This window comes from Archocentrus centrarchus, chromosome 20 (assembly GCF_007364275.1).
Source record: "Archocentrus centrarchus isolate MPI-CPG fArcCen1 chromosome 20, fArcCen1, whole genome shotgun sequence".
Classification (NCBI taxonomy): Eukaryota; Metazoa; Chordata; class Actinopteri; order Cichliformes; family Cichlidae; genus Archocentrus; species Archocentrus centrarchus.
Genome location: NC_044365.1, coordinates 18,733,148 through 18,746,609, shown reverse-complemented (window position 1 = coordinate 18,746,609; position 13,462 = coordinate 18,733,148). Strand labels below are relative to the sequence as shown.

At 39.5% G+C, this 13,462-nt stretch overlaps 1 protein-coding gene across 1 annotated transcript in view; it reads left to right on the top strand.

Moving 5' to 3' along the window:
* Positions 1 to 13,462, top strand: part of LOC115799454 (dipeptidyl aminopeptidase-like protein 6) — a 114,767-nt gene that overhangs the window by 62,245 nt on the left and 39,060 nt on the right. The gene's annotated exons all lie outside the window — the stretch shown is intronic.

Below are 13,462 nucleotides of genomic sequence, written 5' to 3'. Positions count from 1 at the left end.
GAGCTTCATTGTTTAAATTAAATGATACGGTGTGTTACTTAATTTTTTTTAATTTATTTATTTTAATTTGTTTTTGCATCTGAGCTCAAAAATTCAGGAAATTGCAGTGTGAGTTTGTCATAGCTGCCACCAGGTGAGCTCCATGCTGTATTCTCTCATCTTTGAGTTTGGTACATTTTTTTGGGGGCAGGGGGGGGTTGTATAATTTTCTTTTAGAGGAGGATGGTGGGTGAAGTTCAGTGACCTCAACTATCAGAATGAATTCTGGATGAGCAGGAATTATTTTCAGCACAGAGTGGCTGAATAAATCAGTGGCTTTTGACTGAGAGGTTTCAGGTTCGAATCCAGCCTAAATAAGAAAATTATACTTTTGTTAACACTCACAGTACCTGACATGGTCATAATGACGTGGTGTTTGAGCAAGCTTCTATACAGCTCAGTAGGTTAAATGATGTGTTAGGAAAGTGAAGAGCTTGGGTTCAATTTCACATTGGGAAACAGTCCTACTGGACTTTGGCTGCTTCCCTAACATCACAGTGCTCTCCATGTGTTACATAACTGCAGCATCTGCGTCATTAGCTCAGCAGGTTCACTGTAGTGTTGGAGATGTTGGCATCATCACTTCATTCTCAGACTTAAACATCGAGCCATAAATCAATGTGCAGGACTGGTTTACTATGAGAGTTTGGGTTCACCTTTCTGATGCCCACACATCAGACTGTAGATGTGATTTCATTTATGTTTCTGTTTTAATGGATCTTGTTCATCAGCTCTGTAACATGTCACAGAATGACTCGATGAAAGATTCATTTTGTTGGACAAAGTTATTCCTGATGACTGAACTGCTGGATTGTCTCTCTCAGATCTCTGGAGATGAAGGGTTAAACAGCTTCAGTCACATTTCTACACCTTTCACTGTTTGAGTTGAAACTTGGAGAAAAAAAAAACTTCCAGCCTCTCAGTAAAAACTGCAGAAGAACAAGGATGAATGGAGTCTGTTCAGATGCACACACAAAAAAAAGTTTCAGTCCCATAAATATGGATAAACTCCAACATGAAGATTTTCCTCTGAACTCCAGATCTGATCCATAACAAATCAGAGCATCAGTGAGACCGTCGAACAGTCAGATCAGAAACTTCCTCAACTGGCTTCTTGTGAGGCAAAGCTGCTGCTGAGCTTCGCCCTGTATCTCTAAGCCTGAGCCCACACACTCTTTGGAGGAAGCTCATTACTTCTGCTTGTATGTACGATCTTATTATTTTGGTCACTACCCACAGTTCATGGCTATAGGGGAGGGCAGGGATGCAGATTGACTGGTAAATCAACAGCTTTGCCTTCACGCTCAACTCTCTCTTCGCAACAACAGATTAGTACAGAGTCTGCAGCTCTGCAGATGCTGCACCACGCAGTCTGCCTGTCAATCTCACACTCCATTTCTGCTCCATACTTGAACTCCTCCACTGGAAGCAGTAACTCAAGCTCAACCTGTAGCTGGCAGTCCACCCATTTCTTGGTCAGAACCTTGGCCTCAGACATGGAAAAGCTCATTCTGATCCATGCCACCTCACACTCGGCTCCAAACCACCCCAGTGCAAGCTGGAGGGCGCTGCTTGATGAACCCCACAGGACCACTTCATCCTCAAAAAGCAGAGACAAGATCCAGAGTATAAAATAGATGGATATAAATAACTCCTCATAAGACTGCTAACTACTCAAGTTGTTTCATACACCCTAAGTAGTATGACTTGATTTATTATACACAGAATAATGCTTCTTGTGTTTGTTGTAACCAAAGACAGGAGAGCATCACACCACAGTTCAGCAAATTATTACATGTGCAGTTTAAAATGATCAGCACTGTTTATTGTATGCTTTTGCCTTTGGACATGTACTGTTGTGCGTGTGTGCTTACTGTTTGACATTCCCCCAAAGAATTTATTCCTTATGCTCCAATAGCTAACCAATTACCCAAAACCTCAACCCTCATTTTTCTTTGATCAGCAACAGTGTGCTGATGTTGCCATTGTTACAATTCATCACCACCAATTTCTGACGCTTGTTTTTTTAATAGCGACGCTGTGACAGCATAAACACTGACAGCACCTCGGGGAGGCGAGGAGAGAAAATTATATACTTTATTTTGCATCAAGGTAAAACAGCGACTTGATGCAGCCCCACACGTCTTAGTGTGGCATTGAAGAGAGCGATCACAGCTTGGAGATGTGAAGGATCTGTGCAGCTGAAGGATTAATGAGGAGGATTTTGTCTTCTCTCGTGCCCAGTGAAGCTGTCTCCCTCAATCAAAGCATCTAAGATGGCTCCTACAAAGGATGCAGCTGCTAAGTCTCCTCTCAAATCCTGAAATTGCAAAACCTTCTCCTCTGTGATTGGCTGTAATTAGAAAGCTGAAAACCCCTAGTTATTATATTAGTGACAGGAAGATGCAGTTCCTCTGAATCTCAGATGACAAGCTGAATAAATTTCTGTCTGGATTTGGCTGTTTGTTTTAGCTACAGTTCCCCATATGTGCTTAAGGATGAGCCATCTCTCATGTGGCTGATTTGTTGTCGTTACTAGCTGTGACCCAAAAGTTGTAAACAAATGGTTCATGCTTGAATGAGCTATGATGAATATCACAATCTGCAGTAGTACTGTACACATCTGGAAGCTGACATCTGTTCTCGAACGTTGCCAGCAGAAGTTCAAACTGTGGCTGAAAAGGTGTGGTTGAATTAAGACCAGTATGATTGATGAAAATTAATAGCGCTTATTCTCCGCTTCTCTTAGCCTTAGAGGGTTAATTTAGCATGCACAAGAAGAGGAGCAGCACAGTACAGAAAAGAAGCTTTGCAAGAATCCATACACATAGCAGCATTCACCAAGAATCTTTAGGCTTATCATTAGAAAGAAGTTCACTCTTTCATCTTCTCCTTTTTTGTGCTGTTGACAGTTTGATCCTTGATCTTGAGGTATATTCAGCATATCATTAGATACACCTCATAAGGAGCAGGGAAGGAGGCAGAGAGACCCAGAAGCTGTATATTTTTTCTTTGTTAGTGTGCCATTTTAGTAGACGGCGTGCTCATCCAACTTGCATGCTTTCAGGGCTGTTTCGAGGAATTTACAATAATGGCTTCCTTTGTTGGAGGCTGAAATGGATTTTTTTTTTTTTTTTTTTTAAAAACCTAATTTAGCTCAGTTTTATGTTTTACCCCCAGTTTCCATCTATCAATCAATACCCTGGCGATAGACTAAATATAACCTTGAGAATCCATAATGATCATATATTAGGCTGTTTTTATGAGACCATAATGCTTCCTCATATCTTGTCCAATAGCATTAGCTTAAATATATACAATACTTAAGCCTCATTAGGTGCTCTTATCTTCTACTCACAACGGTTGCAGAGATTGTGATTCCTGCTATGTTTTGATGCTTTTTCTTAAGTTTATCACAGTTTGGGTCATTAGTACCTTTGGCTATCATCCCATCTTTATTTTATTGAACTTACCGGGTAATTGCCAGGATCTGAGTATGCAGGATCATTGTTAAAACAGAAGGCAGACAGCATAAAACACAAGCGAATAAACAATTATACAGGTTTAAAGCAAACCTGCAAGTTAACAGGTTTTATGTCCTTCTTTAAAAGTGCATTGCTGTGGGCATTGTGTTGTTGCTTCAAGTTGAAGCGTGTCAGTGAAATACATTCCATGGTGGTTTATTAGATGCAAAAATAGCCTGCACAGAGGCTTATAATACTGCAAAGTGGGATTTTACATCTACAGAAACCGCCACAAGTTATTTTACCTTCTGTTGCAGCAATCAGTCAAACAGTAAAAATATCCTGCTCTGTTTTACAAAGAAATCTTTCAGGCATGTGCACTTGAAAGCTTTTCAGTTGCCAGTGTAGCTAGGGTAAACTTTCTTAGGTATCTTCTTTTGTCTTTGCTGAAGCTCTGTGCTGTCATCTCGCTTGTGCCAACACAGTGGGGGTGCCGTCATGCTGTTCTTTGTCAGGACGTGGCCCTAAATAAATATATTCAGAAATGAAAACAAAGCCAGATAGTAAAATTATCTTCAGAACTGCGTGCTTGGTAAGCATCCATTTTGCTCATAGGGCAAACTATTTGGTTTTATTATGAATAGGTTTCCAAATTTTTAGTTTTATTGTTAAATAAATGAGTTTTATAAGCTTGCTGAGCAGGCTGATTTATACATCCTGTCCACTGATCTCTTCTATCTATAGCTTTATTCTGGTAATCGTCTGTGTTTCCACATCTCATCAGTGTTTTTGATGAATACATAAACAAAAGGAACAATGGCCAGAATTATAAAAATAGATAGCAGATCCAAATAGTAAAACAACCTAAATTATCCTCAAGTTCTGTGATATATCTAATATAAACTGCTTTACCTTCCCCTCTTCATCAGTATTCTACTCATGCCATGAGGCCATCACTGTCTCCCTGGTTAGGTAATTGCAGAGTTTGCACTGATATCTCACATATGCCTCTATTTTTTTTTTTTTTTTTTACCACTCCAACTGAATCAAACAGGCATGGCATCAACATCATTCTCACACCACCAAGGTGAAGCCACCCCTGTGGGACATGACGCAGGCGCTCAGAGCAGCTGTTTGCCATTTTAATGGCCACGTTCTTCTTGTTTGCCGCTCCAGGATGCCTCTTGTCTCACCGATGTTTGTTAAATATGGATAAGGGGCCGACCAGTCGGGGCTTTGCAAAAGCGATCTCGCTGTGACTTTGAGAAGAGCTCGTGACTGTGATTTGGGCATGATTGAAGCGCAGTGATGTTTGCTTTGTCAGTGTGTGTGCCTTAATGCATGCACAACAACCTTGTTTCAAATTATGCATGGTGTTTATGTAAAGGGCTCACTTTGAGAAAGAGTAGACAGTTATTTCAGTCCCTTTGTGATTTTTTTTTTTTTTCATCGCTTTGCTCCCATGACACAGCATGAGTAATGAAGTTCTGCAGCGGGCCTCTTTCTTACCAGTGAGACATTTCAAATTAGTCCATATAGTCAGTGCAAGTGTTCAGTTTTCATTCAGTCTCACAGACAGTCAACTTTTGTAAAACGCTAACATTACATGAAGGAACAGATGTAAGTTTCCCCCTTTTTGAGTTCTCTAATTTCACCATATGTCTTTTTTTTAATTGGAGAGGATGTCTTTGCACAAACTGAAATCCTTCCATGCTTTTCAACCTTGAGACAGCAGCGAAGGTGGTACAACTAGCTGCTTGACAGAAACAAGCTGTGAAATATACTGATGTGTTTTTAATATCCAGGGAAAAGCAAACAAACAACAGAAAAAAAAGCATCTGATGCAGAAGCAAACTTTGGAATTATATCATTGCTTCAGTGTGTCTCATGACAGATTCATCAGTCCCTTAGCTGCTAACGTCAAGACAACATCTGAAGAGTTGGATGTCATCTTTGATCCAACTTTCGAGCAACCAAAAAAAAACTGAAAGGCAGCTCTTCCACTCATGGTTTGTACAACTTAAGAATCATCCTGAAAATAACATATTCTTTTCTCCGAGACACAGAAACATGTTTCTATGATTCTCATTTAAATGGAGTTTTGTGTTTCTTGATTTCAAAAATGAAGGAGAGAAAAGAGCCTGTGATATGAAAATTCCCACATAAGTTTGTGATCAGAGCTTAAAGAAGGGATCCAGCTATACTCATTACCCCACAACTTTAATTTTAAAAGTCCAAGTTTTATTGATAAATGGTGAAGAGGTCATATATTTGTATTGTAATTTTTATCACCCAAAGCCCAGCCTCAGGAGATGAAGCAAGGTCGTGAGCTGGCAAGGTCTTAGTGTTTTGAAATGCTCTGCAGGTTTCGACTTTCCGTATCATTGTTCATATCCAGCTGACAAAACCAAGGCCTCAGTCACACAGGCCTCAAGACCTACTGGCAACCTCATGGCAAGGACTGGGCGCTTGGGAAAAATGTGTATTCCTTGACTGGTTGACAAAATTGGTTGATGAAATTGGTCGCAAGGAGGGCGCTGCAACACAGACCTCCTTGTGATGGCTTTGGTTGTTAGCCACAGTCTCCTGTAGTTTTCACGGAAGAAGGCAACTTGTCTACAAACACTTGCCAACTACTCACAAAGGGTTAGTGAAAGCTGACAAAGTACAATGCAATTCCCAAAATAGAATCTGTGCCTTATCACTGCAACCCAACAAATTTCAAAAGGCACTAATTTTACTTTGGCGGTAAACAGTTTCCATTTGGGTTTTGAGTTACACTTTTCAGAGTTTCACTACTGCTAATCAGGCAGGTAGCTGGTTAAGCTAACTCTATCAAAGTTGGTCTCTGACAGACTTTTTGATATTTCCAGCTGTCTGATTAAGTTTAATTGATTTCACATGCTGTTTCTTCTTGTTTTTTAACACCTATTCTCCAATTAAAAACATTTTTTTAACCTAGTCCCTCACCACTGTATTGCTGAATGATAATAATGAGCAAATGTGCTTGAAAAACACCAGTTGTTCTGTCTGCTTCTTCTTGCAGAGAAAACAGAAGTGATGTTAATTGACAGAAATACCCATGAACATCAGCACAAAATAACATGCCAGTGATTTTTTTTCTTTCTTCTCAGCAGCTACAGCTAAAGCAAATTACTTTATACTGTATAAACTCTTTGTTTATGATAACCCATTATTTTACAGTTACATATGCATAATCATCTTTATATGCATGCAAAATACATAACAGGGATAGACATGTCTCTATTGCAGTTTATAAGCAGCTAACCTCTCCACAGGCCATGTGTCTAATGCATGTGGCATTCAAGTACAATTTATAAAATCATTTGGCTGCCTTATCATTGAGAATTTTTTAGCTTTGTGATGTTTGAGAAAAGACTCAGAGCATTCCCCAACATCAAGAAGTTGTTGGATAATTTTGTTCAAACACATTTGTTTATGCTTGTAGCATTTTTTTTCTAATGAATCCGCAAGCGATTATTATGTACTTGTCAACATTCTGATTCAAATGGTTGTATGATTTGCTTTGTGAATTATGAATAACTGTGTATTTGAACAGTGAGGTAACTCGCTGTAATACCCTTTTAAACAAGACAGGCTGATCACTACTGTGTTGTCTGTCATTATTACTATGTTTATATTTGTTATTGTACAGGCCCTGGTCTCCCTAATGATCCTAATTATTATGAGCCTGTGCTGTTTTTTTTTTTTCTTCAAAGTTGGGTGATTTGTTTGCAAGCACCAGGAAACCCACTGGTGCTTCACTGTAACACACATATGGAGGGAAAAGCTAGACTGCAATGAAACTGTGCAAATCAAACAGCGACAGAGGGTATGGGTTTATGAGGAGTACGTCAGGAGCTGGAACTGATGAAATGAGCATCACTTCATTGGCAGTGAGGTAAATCAATAATAGTACTGAAGGAGTCATTTCAAATTGAGGCAACAAAAAGCAATGGGGTCTTAAGCTGATGGAGGGGCTCTGAGAACACTTGCACAATCCTTTGGGAGTCGTCTTGGAAGGAATATGGCATTAGGTGAGCAAGGGGAGCGTTTTTGAGGACCTTTTGATTTGCAAGTTCTCTACTCCACTGCTTTCGTTTCTATTTTTTCTCAAATGTATGTTGGCTCTATAATCAATTGATAATTATCTTTGGGTTCTGCTATCAGTATATATCAGTGGTTCATTGTTCATAAAAAAAATATACATCAGAGATACTTTTGTTGCACAGTCACTGATGAATGCAGCTATATTTTGTGTCTGGTTCTTTACTTTAGGAGATGGGAACATTTCAAGACATTTTAAGTTAACTCAAGTTGTGCTGTACAAATCAAGTATAGTGTTAGTTCATGGGTAGTTAGGTAGGCCACAGAATCAAGCTCAAGCAACCAGTGGCAGCCCACATCAGCCTCCGTTCACCCTTCTATGTATCTATTGGAAAAATTTCATATTAAATAGGGCGCATTATTTAAGCTGCTGTAGCACGTTACACACATCTGCAAGCCACTTTTTGAACCACCGTTTCATGAGGTGGGTTGCAAAGTGGCTTGCAGCACCAGCATGAAAAAAAGGACCTGGAGTGGTCCTCCTCTTCATCCCGGCATTAACGCCTGCTCTAAAAATCACTGCAAAAAGAAAAAAATAAATAAAACTTATTTTGCCTGTAGTGAGTCCGATAGAAATTAACTCGCCTTGTCTAAGATGAAAGTCCTCTCTGCAGGATCCTGATGTAAAGGGTCTATTGAGTGTTTACTGTAGTTCTTTAAGCATAGCACTGATCTCTCTGATCCGTAGTTTCCTCTTTTTACATTTTTTGCTGCCCCCCTTGTGCCTTGATCTACTCAAGGTCCAAGTAAACCAGATAATTAGAGAAAAAAAACATTATCTTTATTTTTAAAGTTAAACAGCATGAAGCTGAAATAAATTGACAAAGTTCTTCTTTTTTTTTTTTTTTTTCTTTTTTCTACCCTGGTGGTGGATTGAGAAGCTGAAGTGTCAGTGAGTAATGAGGCCAGCAGGCGAGACTGATTGGCATTCTTGATAAACATAAATGACTTCCACCATGAAAACTGGCCAAAAGCAGGTTGGCTGCAGCCGTGGGTGGTTTCATGTGTTGTCAGCGAGTTCACACTTGAGGTTGTTGCTCATTTGTTTGCTCTGCCATTCATTTGGTAGCACGCTCATTTATCAAGGAAGTCAAAAATAGAATTCAAATTCCACAGTGCTGCTTGTCCTGCTTTGCGGCAGTGAAGATAAATAAACACATCTATTATGGGGAATACCCTTTGAAGAGCCATAGATGAAAGAAACCAAATTACTAGAAATATAAAGGGCGATTTTTAATTAAAATTCCTGTTGAATTTTTTATGAACCTATATTTTACTGCACATCTAAGCTTTAGGGCTGTATTTCTGCTTTGCCGACTTCATTTTAGTTAGCCGCTGACAGACACTATAATTTTCCCCACCAGCTTGTGTCACTTTCATCAAACCAGTCATCATGCACAGCCTTGGGCATGGACAAATGACCTGGAACTGACAAGAAAAATCCCATTTCATCCAGGACTTAGCACTCCAACCCTGGCTCACCTCAGGCCTTACAATATAGCCCAAAGAAACTACCCATTTCACTGCGGTTTTTAATCACATGGTGATATATAATGTGGAGGGAACTATTTGAGGTTAGGGCCATTAAAGCACTATATATTTCCATTCCCTTTTGTGATGTATAAATTGCTTTTTTTGTTTGTTTGTTTGTTTACTTATACAACTTTGGGGACTTCTAGCTTTCTACTTTCCTATTATAAAAATCAAGACCTGGCATCCCAGTGTTTTCATGGATTTCTTGTACTATGTTGTATTTCTTGTATTTTTGTGTAATTTACAACCGCGACAGTCTTGAGCAACTGTTACAACATAACCCCCCCTGCTGGGATTAATAAAGCTTTTGTGGTTCTGTTTGTGATAACATGCTTGTTAAAGACCGCTCACACACAGGAGAGCAGCGAGTGCAGTGAATGGAGTGTTATGTCTTCTCGAAAAGTGCCAAGCTGGATTGGAGAGAGGATATCTGAGACAGAAAAATGAGCAGCATTGTAAAAAAAAATCTAAACACTAAATAGTCACTGTGCAGCTGAAGGTAATTTAAATTTTACCTGTTGTGTTTTTCCTTATTTTCTATCATATGGCTTATTTTGGTGGACATATTAAACATGATGTCAATGACCAGTCAGTCAGGTAGCCTCCACCCACCAGGTTTATTTTGAACTGTGAGTCTCACAGAGCTACTGTAGAAAGGTCCAAGAACTTCAACTTTGAGAGTCAATTTTCCTTGAAGTAGTATTAACTAGTCTTCCTCCACTAATTTGTCATTCTAATTAACCTGCCATTCTGCACGTGAACCATAAAGCTTGAATGGTGTTTTAATGAAGCCAAGAGAACAATGAAGCTGCTGAAGTGTCAGGTCGGGTGGAAGGATAATTTGGCACAATGCGAGTCTTGTTTGCATAGTTTAGGCAATCAGTCATATTGATAATGATGATGCCGTACTTACCAAGCGAGGTGCTAAAAACAAGGATTGCAACAACAATGCTTAAAAAAAAATAATAAATCGACAGAAACATCTTTTACCCATTGTATTGGAGTATATGTCGAGAACACCAGTGGTCCCATTAGGGACAAAAGGTGAAGCAGCAGCAGCACAGTGTTGGAGATTGCTCTGGAACAAATCTGATCTGTGGCTCACAACTTAGAGGACTTATCAGCTTTGGCTTGTTTGCAACCTTTTCTCACTCTGTCTGTGGCTCTAGCAGTGTTTCTCTCTAATCAGACCTCAGCAATTACACAACCAATTTTCAGCTTTGATTTCAGCAGATTAATGCCACTATTTACAAAAAATCAACAAGGCGAGGTGCACCCCTCTTAATACATGCTGCCTAAATTACAAGGGACTCTTGGCAGCTACATGTTTCTGGAGCAGCTGTTTGTCATCTCACTTATATCTTACACAGCAGAGCTTACACAAGACTCAGACCTGAGAACAGACATTTAGACTTTGGTCATTTTGAGAAGTAAAGAGGTTACCATGGAAATTACAATTTTTATATGAGACTCAAAGAGCAAAAATCTGTTGTCAGTCACTCAAAGGATAAATAAATAATATGGCAAATGAGCTGGTAGATGGGGAGGCACAGGCCTTGTGAATGTGCAGAAATCCATGCATACTGCATGCTTAATGATTGCACAGCAACTCAAGAATGTTCTCCAGGACCTATATGAACATGTTTCCTTGCCAACAATCAATACTGAATGACCGTAACATCAGAGGATTAGGTACAAGATGCAAACCCCTGAAAAACTTCAAAAACAGAAAGGCCAGGTTGCAAAAGCATATTTAAAGAACCTGTGGAATTTTTGAACAAAGTTATATGCGCTCATGAAACAAACATCAGCCTCTGTAAAAATGATAGCAAGAGCAAATTATGGGGAGGGAGCTACTCATGAACCAAGCCTACCAGCCTCATCTGTCAGAAGTGATGGTGGACCATCATTAGGGAATATCTAAACCTTTGCCAGATGTTTGTAGATTGTAGATTCAGGCTAGCATTTTCTAGGTTTTCATAAATTATTCGATAACATAACTTTGTTTGGTGGTTCAGGCATCTGACCAGTATGCCTCCTGGAAGCCTCCAAAGTGAAGTTCTTCAAGCCGGTCCAACCACGAGGAGGCCCCAGGGAGAGTTTGTCTCTTAGCTGCCCACCACCCCCACCCCCCAGAAGAACTGGAATAACGACCTACAACAATTCAATGACCTGGATAACCAGCAGAAATCGATAGAACAGATAGATGAATGGATTTTGTTTGAGTTACACATATGGTATACAGATGGGTAACAATTAAAACCCCAAAAAGTGTCTTAGTAAGGTATTGGATCAGCAGAATAGTTTCACTGCACCCTGGTATTGTTTCTGTAAAACTGTACTGGAGTTTTGGAACAGTATTCTTCCAAAAGGTGTTCCCTCATTTTGTGTTTTAATGATGGTGCTAAGCACTGTCTGTCCAAAGTCTCCTATGTGTAGAGTGGGGTTAGAATTTAGTTACTATGAAGTTACCTTGATCACCTGTAAATCTTGATCAGCCTGAACATCTTGAGCTGTAGAGACCGTTCCCAGTTGCCCCCTACAGAAAAATAGACCCATCTGATCCTCAACTGTATATTTCTAGACTTCAGAGTATGTTTTTAACTTATCACCTGTTTTTACGTCCAGTCAAAGTTCTTTCTATATTCAACTACTTTATTTTAAAATAAATATGCAGAAAACAAGCATTATGTCCTACAGTACAGACCTTGTAGACCTTGTTTGCATAAACACGTCTACAAGGCCTTTGGTACAGTAAGTAAATCAGTTTTCTCAAAAAGTTATTTTAAAATTTTTTTAAAAAGGAGGTCCATAAAGTTCATTTATGCAAACCTCATGTAAATCATTGGTCTTCTTTCTGTTTGCCTCACTAAAGTTCTTTTGCCTTGCTCTGTTTCCCACCTTCTCGTTGCTCCCTCTGACTCCCTGGAGTGAGGCTGGGTTAGGGCTGTGCCCAGGGCAGGAGGCTGTATTAATAAGACATACTGCCATGGAAAGGTATAGATCAGAGGAGAAAACAGTGCTCTGGGCTAATGCACAGCGAGTCAAGGCAGAGAGGAAACGAAGAGCGAGAACGTCAGGGGAAGAGGGAGAGCTAGAAAGAGGTAGATTGAAGGGAAGACATAATGCCTAGGGTCCTGTGAAAGAATAGATGGCTTTGTGTCTTTGAAAGAGCCAAAAACAAAGAGCGGGAGAGGTGAAGGAGGGATGATAAGGTCTAAAATGATGAACTCAGCAGGAGGGCTTATATAAGGGCGGTGATGGGAAGGATTTGAGAGATCTGTGGTATCTGTGAAGTGTCTTGAGGCATGTGGTTAAAGGAGAAGATCAGTAGTTTGGTGAGAAATAAAGATGAAAAAGGTGCCTTAAAGAGATGCAGCTCTTTGAGTTTAAGCCGAAGCCCGGCTGTGAAAACAAAGAAAGTCACAAGGCAAAATGAAGTCCTGTCAATCTCTCTGGCATCTGATTTAATAACAGTTTTGCCTTTTTTTAATAATTCAAGCCCCATCTTCTGCAATTACTATTTCATATAGAAAAATAGACCTTTAACAAGACGTCAAACTAAAATAATGGTTCATGGTGGAGTGGTGGTCCAGCATCCTTTTATTTATCTCCATGATTTCCATGAAGGAGTCCATTTTGTACCCTTGTTAGTATGCCAATGGTTTTTAACAAGGAGACAAAAGCTGTTGTGGGGGCGTTCGTCTATGCCTATCTAAAAATGTCTGAAACTGCTCTCCCAAGCACGTTCAGAATTAAAGCCATTGTGATGGTAATTTTGTCACCTCTAATGGACAATTAGATATGCTAGCAGATAGAGAGCACTCTGCATAACAATCTCTGGGTTCTAATTACCTCACCAAATGGCATGGTTGCTCGTGTGCCTATGGATCACTAAAGCAATAAGACAGAGGAGTGGAGATAGATTGAAGGTGAAAGGGGGCAGTGGCTGTATTATACTTATGTTTCCCCAGCTACCTGAAATTAAGAATAAAAAAAAAAAGTGAAGGTGAAGTATTAATTAGCAGCTGAAATTGTTAGCTAAATCATGAATTCAATTAAAATTTTAACTATGCATAATGGAGAAAAAGGTTTATAGTGGTTACTAAATAGAATGAAAAGCTGTTAAATGGATTAGTAGGTAACAGTGCATGAATGGAGGACGTAGTTATGAGTAAACAGTTGAGGCAGTTTGCTAAAAACACTGAGAGCAATGTGACAAGCCTAAAATAGTTAAAATTATTCAAATTTATACACTTGAAAATGACAGTTAAAAAGGTTCTTGAGTCTAACAGGGC